The sequence below is a fragment of the Penaeus monodon genome, chromosome 17, assembly GCF_015228065.2.
Source record: "Penaeus monodon isolate SGIC_2016 chromosome 17, NSTDA_Pmon_1, whole genome shotgun sequence".
In the NCBI taxonomy this organism is placed as follows: Eukaryota; Metazoa; Arthropoda; class Malacostraca; order Decapoda; family Penaeidae; genus Penaeus; species Penaeus monodon.
The window spans coordinates 46,819,788-46,831,801 of NC_051402.1; the positions used below are offsets into that span (position 1 = coordinate 46,819,788).

A 12,014-nucleotide genomic window follows, 5' to 3' on the forward strand; every position below is an offset into this window, starting at 1 on the left:
AGAAAAATAGCAACTGACCAAAAACTGCGTAAGGGAAGGTTGATTAGGCGCAAACTTTAAACAATAAAAAAAAAGTGTTGAAGGTTAGGGGGGAAACGATCTTTCTTTAGTGTTCAGGCCTAATAAGATACATAAAAAGCCCTCGCCGACAAATTCATTATTTTTTATGTAGCACTTAGCCACTTAAATATTTTCCAATGTGTTGAAAAGGTCATGAAAAGTTTTTTTTATTGCAGAATGATGATCGGGTGCCAATTCTCGTTTGAGTATTTCACACTGTATACAATATTCCCATACTATTTATGATTCAAATACTGCCCGAAACAATTAGTATTTTGTATTTGTTATATGCATGTATAATATATATATTATAATATATAGATATATATATCATATATATATATATATATATATATACAAATATATATATATATATAGTATAATATATATATATATAACAATATATATCATATAATATATATATATATATATATATATTATAATATATATATACAGGACACAATATATTTGGTTATGTAGGATTATATGTATAGAATATACTTATAATATGATTCTATATATATTATATATATATATATATATATATATCTATATAATAAATATATATATAATATATATATATATATTTGGGGTGTATATTATATCATCATCATCATCATCATTATCAGCCTGGGGTAGTTCCAATGAGACGATAGGCTCTCACAATCTTTTCCAACTTTGTCTGTCTTGTGTTTTTTGCTTCCAGTTAGTCTGTGCCCCAAATTCGTATTCGTCACGCCCATCTTGTCATTGTCTGGCCCTTGTCTCTTTATATATCTATAACCCAGTCTGTTCATTCTTGTCCATCTGTTTCCTGTCTCCGATGTATAGACACCTGACCATTGCCATTTTGTTGATGCCTCGCACGTATATCTTCTATTTTTGTATTCCCTGATCCCTCCGCGACCTCATCCTATCTATTAGGCTAATTCCCAGCATCATGTCTTGCAATTCCTCTAGGGCCACTTATTAGTTTCTCTCCAGGTAATTGGTTGTAGTCCAATGTTTTGATCCATAGGTCATAACTGGTAGGGGACAATGGTTAAAGATTTTCTTTTAAACATAATGGCAAAGAGCCTTTAGTATGCTACTGGTTGCCAAAGGTGGTCCAGCCTAGACTGATGCATCGCTTAATTTCCTCTTCGCTAGATGTGATTTGTCTGTACGAGTTGTCATAGGTACTATACTTGTACACTACCTCTAGCGCTCGCTGGTCCTGTATCTGTTGGAACTGAACCTCTACTGTGAACATGATCTGAGTCTTTTCTTGTCATCCGGAAGTTCCGATTTTCAGCCTCTTATTCAGGATCATTTATTAGGTTGCTGCATTTCATTTGCAGATTCACTGAAGAGACAATATCATCTGCAAATCTTAGATTGCTTGATATTCGTGCTCTCCTCTTGATACCCTTCATTCCACTCTAGCTTTTTAATATTTCCTCAAGAAAAGCTGTAAACCAGTTGTGTGAGATGGTATCGCTGTTCTAACACCTTTTTAATTGGTATTTGTCGGTTTCGGTTGGAGCTTGATGTTGCTGTTGTCATCTTTGTATCTATCTTCCAGTATTTTACATATACTCCTCTACTCCCTGTCTTTGGATAGCTTCTAGTACTGTGGTATCTTACAGGTCAATGCATTTCCCGTACTCCGTAGAAAAATGCATACACAGGGGGTTTCCTATATTTCGTTATTTTTTCACTTTATTTGGAGTTGAGCGTGTGGTTGGTCTGTTGTTGAGAATCCACTGCAAAAGCCGGCTGTTATAGGCTGGTTAGAATCTAGACGGTCAGTAGATGCGAGTTGTGATGATTGTTATTGAAAATTTGTAAAAGAGCTGAAGGAGGTATTGCTGGGTAGTTTTTTTAGATCCTTTCTGTCCCCTTTTTATGTATCAAAATAATGTGCATTTTCCAGGTTTTCGGAGTTTCCCGTGATAAGCATTTGTAAAAAGATGGCTAGTTTCACTGTTGCGATTTCTACGCCATCTATATAAGGTCTATACAATTCTCATCTTCCCCCGGTGTATTTCCCTCGTTCCACTGCATTTAAGCACTTTCTTTTATTTCTTCTGTTGTGAGCTAGGTTACGTTTCTACGTTCACCGCATTCGCTTCTATCCATGGCTGTTCATCTTGAGTTGTATAGATCCCTTAAATGGTCCTACCTTAGTCTATATGTTTATCTTATTGTACGTTACTTCTCCATGGTTTCTTATTGCATACTGTTCGATTTTCTCCCTATACGAGTCTCACTTTTAATGTTTTCATGCTAGTCCTGAGATCACTGTTTCATGTATATCTGATAGAGTCAATTATGATGGTATATAGACGTATATATAGATATATAATATATAGACCTATATATATATATAATATAATATATATGTATAGACTCTATGTATATATATGGATAGTATGTAGAAATATATATAGTAAATCTATATTATAATAATATGTAGATATATATGTATATAATATATATATATATATAATATATATATATATATAATATATTCACACACACGCACACACACACACACACACCACAAATATTATATAAATAGATACATATATACACGTGTTTGTGTGTATATATGTGTAGATATATATATATATATATATATATATATAGAATATCATATATATATGTGTGTGTGTGTGTGTGGTGTGTGCTGTGTGTGTGTGTGTGTGTTGGTGTGTGTGTGTTATTTTTTTTTTTTTTTTTTTTTTTTTTTTTTCTGTGATACAGGACACACACCACACACACACACACACACACAAACACAACACACCACACACACACACAAACACACCACATATATATATATATATATATATGAATATAGAATATATAGATATATATATATATATATACATATGTTATACACACACACTGTGTATATATATGTATATATTTATATATGTGTGTGTATGTGTGTAGGTGCGCGTGTGTGTGAATATATAATAATATATTATATATATACTATATATATATATATATGTCATATATGTAGCTATATATATATAAATATATAATATATATATGCATATATTATATATATATATCTTATATATATATATATACTATATATATATCATATTATATATATATATATATATACTGTGTGTGTGTGTGTGTGGTGTGTGTGGTGTGATGTGTGTGTGGGTGTTGCCGCGCGCGCGTGTGTGTATGTGTGTGTGTGTATACATGTATATATACATATATACACATTATACTGTATATAGTATATATGTATATACTATATGTGCGTGGACTTGTGTGTGTGTGCTATTGACATATATTATATCTATAAATTATATATATTATATATATAATATTATATATTATATATATATATAGATATATATATATATAATATATATGTATGTATGTATGTATGTATGTATACCATATAATATATCACACACACACAACACACACACACACACACACACACATAAAATTCTCTCTCTCTCTCTCAACACCACACACACAACACACACACACACACACACACACACACACACACACACACACAACACACACCACACACCCACATCCCCACACACACACACACACACAACACACAACACCCACACATATATATATATATATATATAGTATATATACCTATATTATAATATATATATTATACATATGATGTGTGTGTGTATTGTTATATATCTATATATATATATATATATGATATATATATATATATATTATTATGTGGTGTGTTGTGTGTGTGTGGGTGCCTTTGTTCTGTGTTGTTGTGTGTGTGGTCTGTGTGTGTGGGGGTTGTGTCGTGGTGTGTGTGTGTGTGTGGTGTGTGTTGTGTGTGTGTGTGTGCAGATAGATAGATGATATGGATATTAGAATAGAGTCTGTGGTGTGTGTGTGTGTGTGTATAAATATATATATATAATATATTATATATATATATATATATATATATATATATAATAATATATTTATTTATATGTATCCCAGTTCGAAAACAGTACGGTTTGATTCTAATTTCTTATTGTGACTATTGCCTTTTCAAACTATGTGCAGAAGTTTTTTGTGATTTGTGCTTGTGTTCAGGTACAGTTCATTGTAGGGGTCTCAGGGGTTCTATTCCCCTTTGTCAGAAAGTGTATGATAATAATAGTACCACAACGCGAAAGAGTAATAGATGTTTCGATTAAATCTAATTTGAAGTATATATACCCCCATAAAAAGTAATCTGCGATGTGCGTGTGCACAGAAAATTGCTTGATCTACTTATTCTCGTCTACTCGTTACTCGCGCTGTTCGTCACTTGATATCCAAAATAACAAAGCAAAAAAATATATGTGTATATACACACTATCCTCTTCTGAATAATCCCGATGATATTGCACGGATGCGACGTTCCACAATAGTGTAAACTGGTACAAGAACCTTGGTATGGCGACCAAAATTATATTAAAAAAAAAATCTTTTTAAAGGCCAACGAACTTTCATGATACTATGATCACACATAATTGCAAAGATTTAAAGTTACAGCAGGCGAAGCGAACACACTCCCGGCCTCGACCAACAAGCGACTGACGTCTCGTGTTTAACTTTTAACAGTTCTTGGAAGGGAAACGCATCGTGTAAGTTATGTGCCTAGGCTGTCATTTAAATGAAAGACGCGTTGAATAGTGTGAGAGTTTCTGCTAGTATTATACCCTTGCCCAATATATGGATCAAATGGTAGTTTGTGCGTACCCCGTGATCGGTAAGATATATAAGATTGTCCTGCGAGTAATTTTTCTACCTCATTTGGATGTAATTCTGTTCTCGGTGTGCAGTTATTTGAAATTGATTTCCTCCATTTATTAGATATGAAAATCATAACATTTATCAATTTAAGATCTAGAAAAACTGCAAAAGCGTCTGATACATACATTGAAATGCAGGCAAGCTTCTGGGAGATACTTCATTTAGAGAAAGTGGACATGGGGTATCAACAAGCATCATTTAGCTAATAGTACCATTTGTATTGTACAGAAGTGATTTTCTGTACCCTTCTGGTAAAATGAGTCATTAAAACGTGCTACTCCTGAGTAATAGTGGTCGTAACGAGTAATATATAGTAGCAGTAGTGATAGCAAGTAGAAATAAGATAGATAAACAGTTTATGAATAAGTCTGTGCTCTTTTTGCCGTAGAATGGCTTACCTAGGAGTTAGCGTGTGGGTGCCAATGGCGTGTTCCAGGGACCAAAAATCCATGCAGCAAGAGAGCTAAAATGTAGTTGTTGGCACAGAAATAACTACGGACATGAACAGTAAGTCCACCAAGTAAAGGAAAAAGACTCACAACAAGCTAACTTGGTACTCATGAGTTTTAGCTCTGTCTTGCCATGCATAACTAAAAGTGAAGCCATGTTACTAAGGGTGGCTGTTGGGGGAACAGCCCCCCATAACATTGCAGACCATGCACAGTTATGGCTATTTAGGGGATTAAGTTTGTGACATGGAGTTGGGGACTTAGTCTTTGGGAATAAATGTTAAGAATTTCCAGTTTTTCATGGCATGATATCCACACCCTGAATTCAAGGATGAATTGGTTTTAAAACTGGAATAGAGAACACATTAAGGAGTATAGCTACATGTCAAACATAATTTTGAAGGCCGATCTAATTATCAAGTTGATATGTCTTAGTTCTACGTAGAAGGATTGACCAAGTAATTGTGTAAGGAATGCAGTCATCTTTACATATGGATGCACTAAGCTATGGCAAATTGAAGATGATATTCTTGTAGAGATCAAGAAAATTGCAGCAATGGGGCATGAAATAATCTGCTAACATGAATTGGTAATGCTACAAAAAATACAAGGAAAACTATCGTGGGAAAAGTGTAGATCACAGCCCAAATTCCACTTGGATGCCTTACAAGTTTCCGCTTATCTTGATGTGAAACCGAGGTGAAGTAATGTTTCCTGGGGGGTGTGGGGGGGCAGAATCCCCCATCACCCTGTTCCTCAGGCAGGGCAAAAGACAAAGCCCAGCAGCAATTAAGGTTATTAATACTATAAGGAATTACTGAGAAATACTCCTGTGAGCCCATCTTTTCACCTTTGACTTGATGAAGTTGATTCTGAATGAGAAAAACCATGCTGAAGATAATCAAGAGTTTTTCACCACTCACAGGTGACATATTAGCCTTTCAGTCTTTTTTTCTTTGCAAACAGCTGTAGAAAAACAGAATACAGGACTATCTCACAGTATAGGGTTGTTGTCATACTTGGTTCCTTATGAGAGTAATACTGCATAATTTTTCTAAACTATATTTTTTTTGTTAGGGGAAAACCTGTGGTCTGCATTAGTATCTAGGATTTTGATATTTGGCCAATTTGCTTATATAATAAATTTATTTGATCAGGATTCTCAGTTTTGTATAGAATAAATAATAGTTTACATACCCTATATATTGCTCATATTTAGGTTTACACCTTTGTAGGAGAAGATCATTATTTTGTTGTTGAGTAACAAGAATTTGCAGAAATTGTATGTAATGATTGTAAGATATGTTAACCATTCATTGGCTTTATCAAGGATTATTATCTACTGTGCTATATATATAATATAATACGACCACATTGCATTTGACTGGCTGGATGTATAGTAGCATAGGAGTGATACCGTACAAAGCAGCTATAAATTCAAAGTATATATTACGACTGATATCTCCCAGCCTCAATCTCCTTTCTGTGCTGTCCAGCGTTTTAACATTCTTTGAGTACATTAGCAGACATCCATGTGGAAGTGTCCAGGGCAGGGCAGGCTTTTATATCCTGAGAAATCTTGATGATCTTTGTTGGAAGTTATCTGCTTCAGCAGTTCTACCAAGGTCATGTGTACAGCGAAAAGGTTAAATAATGGCTATGGCTGGTCAACATTCTTACCATGCTAATGGATGTGGATATGGCTGAGAAAAGCTGGGTCACGCTGTCTACCATTGCCATCCGTGTGTTAGCTACTCAGTAATGCACCTGGGCTTCAGGGCACTCTTGTAGTGCCTGGTTTTTGTCACTCTGTCACAAACATATCACTGTTGGGACAGTCAAAAGCTCATCAGTAGTTCTCCTGCCAACACAAACATAACATGCTTGTGTTTCATAGTACCAATCATGTAATCATTGTGAGAAGTCTTATTAGAATATATGAGCAATAGCTTCTCAGGATTATTGATTAGCGAATTGACCTTTCCTTTAATTATGCTGTAGTAGGACTATATGTTCGAATTGACTCTGTGTCAGATAATTTTTTGCTTAATTGTTTCATTTGAAGATGACTATTTGTTTGACTACCATCACCTAGACATATGATAATACAATTTTATTTTGAGGGTGTATGCATATATTGATTTACATTTTCGCATTCATACCAGCCTCATACAGAAGTACAAAATGCGTGTAGACTTGATTAATCATCTTGTTGGCGGCTTGCGCAGTAGCTTCTGCAGAAGATGAAAGAAGAAGGAAAAAAGTAAAAAACTGCAAATTGGAGTCAAAAAAGTGTTGACAACTGTACTCTCAAAAGTCGCTAGAGGGACTTACTCACATGCATTATGCAGTAAGTACAAAAAGAAATGTTTCTTTTGCAAAGTTTAGATCTCATTTATCATTATGCATTTGAACTAATCAAACAAGTGATCATAATACATAGTGAATTTCAACAATAATTAAACAACTGCTTGTTGGGAAATTGTATGGTAACTGAGCAACAGTAGGAGTCTTCAGCAGATATTTGTTGAATATGAAAACTGCTTTGATATGAGCTTAAATTACGTCGGCAGTCTCATCTTAAGTTGTCATCTGTACAAAAGGTTTGCTACCAATGGACAGTGAATGAGGAAAGACGGCAAATACTTGTTTGGAATAATAAAGATTCAAAATTGCTACTTTTGAACATCATCACTATTTTGTTTTTTATGTATGATTGATGGAAGAGTTCGTTGTATTGAATTTAGTATGTAAAGACAAAACTTATAATCAGTATTGATTTTTAGAAAAACATATGTTTAGTTTTTATTGATTGTCATTACACATAGAGGGCTCCACAGGTGCCAATGGCTCTGGGGTATTTGGGGGGCGTGGGCTCTTTTCGGGGAAACATGATGGCTGACTGTGCTTGTCTTTGGGAACATATCAGACATGGCCAGTGTGTTGCAATTGCTGCACTGCATACAAAGGGATATCTTTTTTTTTTTATCACATGTAATTCAAAATATTTAAATGGTTTTTCATATTCAGAATGTATAATATTCATGTTGTTATTAGATTGAACCTGTTTTACATATTCAGATATGTATAATATTCATTTTAGTTATTAGATCGAACCTGTTTCAGCCTGATTGTGTAAATTAGAGCCTATGTCTAATAAATTAAGATGTGTTACACTTTGTGTAAATGATGGGAATATAGTTTATGATGGATAAAAAAGCATTTTCCTTCATTTTGCAAATCTTATTTCATGAAATAAGAAATCGTAAAGAGTAATATCAAGGCTGCTATTCCACCTAGGCTTCATAGTAATCCTTTTTGTCATCCGGCTGTTAATTAGTTGTCATTTACAAACAAGAGAGTCAAGACAATTTGAGTAGTGACACAAGAAGACTGACATCGTAAACAAGAATGAAAAGTTTCTATGGATTCCACAACAGCATGGAGAACTCAAGATTTTGGTATTAGACATCCTTCAGGGGTAGAGGCCAAAGGATTGTATGTTAAGTATTGCCCCTTTTATATAAATATATTATACAATCAGAGTATTACAACCCATTCTCCCTAGCAAGGCATGGGATTTGGGTGCGGATGGGGTACCTAGTAAAAAAATCATAAAATGTAATTCCTGCTTCATGACAACATGATGTTAATGACCGGTCTCCAAGAGTTTCCCATGTCAGCCGTGTTGAAGAATCATTACACAGGAATATGACAAATCAGCAGATGCAAACTCCACATCATCTGGAGGTCTATAGGGTGAACCCATTGTTATCTAGGTGTAATATTGGCCTAAAATCCAGACATTAGGACTTACTATGAGTGGCCACTTTCACAGGGTTGTAGGCTGGGCACACCATGAACATGTGTGAAGTCAAGATCCTTGCCTTCCCTTGGAATATTATTAAATCTTTTTATACATTCAAGCCATTTTTTTCTTTTTTGCCATTTTCCAAAGTCTGTATCTTTGTTGATAAACTGTATCAGATGGTAGTAGAATGTTTTGCTGGGCCACAGACTCCACATCACTTCTCTCAGTAATCACAACTCAGTGTAATGATAACAATATGTAACATTTTTGTTTATATACATCATTTAAATTTTGTAGTATTCATTTTATATATGCAACCTGCGCCGCTGATCATGTGAGTGGGACTTCGGATCCTGATCAGGAAATACTGTCCTCCCTGGAGCAGCACTCTTCCAGCCATAGCTCACTGCGGTACATCCAGACTTATTATTGATAGAAATAATGCAAGAGCCGCTCATAAATGCACACTGAAATCTTAATTGTCTTTCAAGAGCTTGGTGCACTCGTGGAAGTCATTGTTTCACCCAACCTTCAGCAAAATTCTAATGACAGGTTCTGTCACCCAGCACCAGGCAACATTTTTTCTTGACAGATGGTCACGTCCTTGCAGATCCAAGGAATTAATACATCATTACTGTCCAACATACCTCAACTTTTTACTTTTGGCTTGGATTTTGAAGATGATTATTATTATATTTTTCCATTGCTATTAGTACTGATAATGTCGATGATGATAACGTCAATGTAATAGCATTGGGGAAAAACGTATTGTTTGTTTCTTATGTTTTGCTCAGAATTTCGAAGCATTTATTTGTTTTTCATTGCTATTAGTGTTATTAATGTCGTTTGTGTGTGTGCATGTGTGTGTGTCTATGTCTGTCTGTTTGTGTGTGTCTATGTGTGTCTGTGTGTGTGTGTGTGTGTCTGTGAAAACACACTATTTTATTTTTTATCTTGCCTTCTTATTTCAGGGTAAAACTAGAAGATGGCACTGAGTTTGACAGGCAGTTACCCTCGTGGTCAGACCCTCACATTCACCTTAGGTTCTGGACAAGTGATTAAAGGCTGGGACCAAGGCCTCATTGGGTAAGATATGATAATATCTGTATGTGTCTCTGTCTCTCTCTCGTGTCTGTCTCTCTGTCTCTGTCTGTCTCTGTCTCTGTCTCTCTCTGTCTCTGTCTCTTCTCTTATCTCTCTCTGTCTCTCTTGTCTCTGTCTCTCTTCTCCCTCACTCTCCCATCTCCCTCTCCCTCTACCCCTATCCTCTCCCTCCCGCCTCCCTCCACCCCTCCCCTCCCATCCCTCCAACCTCCCGCCTCCCTCCATCCCCTCCCTCCCTCCCTCCCTCCTCCCGCCCTGCCCTCCCTTCCCTCTCTCTCTCTCTTCTCTCTCCCTCTCTCTCTCTCTCTCTCGCTCTCTCTCTCCTCTCTCTATCTCTCTCTCTCTCTCTCGCTCTTTTTCGTTCTCTCTCTCTCCCTCCCTCTCTCCCTCTCTCTTCTCCCCTATCTCTCTCCCCCTACTCCCTCTCCCTCCCTCCCTCCCTCCTCCCTCCCTCCCTCCCTCCCTCCTCTGTCTCTCTATCTCTATCTCTATCTCCCCTCCCCCTCTATCTCTATCTCCCCTCTCCCTCTCCCTCCCCTCTTTTTCTCTCTCTTTCTATTTTTCTCTATATATTTTTCACTCTCTCTCTCTTTTTTCTCTCTTTTCTCTCTCTCTCTCTTTTCTCTCTCTCTCTCTCTCTCTCTCTCTCTCTCTCTCCTTTTTTCTCTCTTTTCTCTCTTTTTTTTTTTTTCTTTTCTTCTCTTTTCTCTCTCTCTCTCTCTCTCTCTCTCTCTTCTCTCTTTTCTCTTCTTCTCTCTCTCTCTTCTCTCTCCTCTCTCTCTCTCTCTCTTGTCTCTCCTTTCTCTCCGACTTCTTCTCTCCTCTCTCTCTCTCTCTCTCTCTCTCTCTCTCTCTCTCTCTCTCTCCCTCCTTCTCTCTCTCTCTACTCTCTCCTCTCTCCTCTCCTCTCTCCTCGCTCATTCTCTCTCTATCTCTCTCTCTCCTCTCCCTCTCTCTCTCTCTCTCTCTCTCCTCTCTCTCTCTCTCTCTCTCCCTCTCTCTCTTCTCTCTCTCCTCTCTTATCCTCTTTTTTCCATTTTTCTTTTTCCTTTTTCTGTTTCCTTCTCATTTTCTATTTTTTTCTTTTTTTCTCTCTCTCTTTTTTTCTACCTCTTTTTTTCTCTTCTTTCTTTTTTATTCTCTTCTCTCTCTCTCTCTTCTCTCTCTCTCTCCTCTCTCTCTCTCTCATTCTCTCCTCTCTCTTCTCTCTCTCTCTCATTTCTCTCTCTCTCTCATTCTCATCTCATCTCATTGTCTCTCTCTTCTCATTCTCTCACTCTCTCTAATTCTCTCTCTCTCTCATTTCTCTCTCTCTATCATTCGCTCTCTCTCGCTCTCTCTCTCTGCTGCAGCTCTCTCTCGCTCTCTCTCTCTCTCTCCTCTCTCTCTCTCCCTTTCTTTCTTTCTAACATTTAAGTAAACATTTTGAAGAGTGGAGGTGTGTTTCACAAGTTGTGAACCAAATCATTGTCTTTCGAATGTGTGAAGTGAGAGAAGAGAAAGCTCGTAAATTCCATCTGACCTCGGGTATGAGCTCTGGTTGCCCCCCAAAGACCCACATGCGACCTTGTCTTCGAGGTGATGTTAGATTGAGGTAAGAAGAACTCTGAAAGGAAGGGCCAACAACAGTTGTATCATGACAATTATGAAGATTTTTCAATATGACTAAATGTTTCTATCCTGTCCTCAAGGAAACCTTTACTCCATTAAGAGAAACAGAATGAATATGATATATTTGTTTGAAGTTCACTAGACCTTTCTGTATTTAAGCAAATTCACAATTTGAAGGATGTTATTCA

The 12,014-nt window shown here is 36.3% G+C and overlaps 1 pseudogene; it reads left to right on the forward strand.

Annotated features, from left to right (window-relative positions):
• Positions 1–7,484: 7,484 nt before the first annotated feature.
• Positions 7,485–10,201, forward strand: LOC119583828 (annotated as a pseudogene).
• The last annotated feature ends 1,813 nt before the right edge of the window (positions 10,202–12,014 follow it).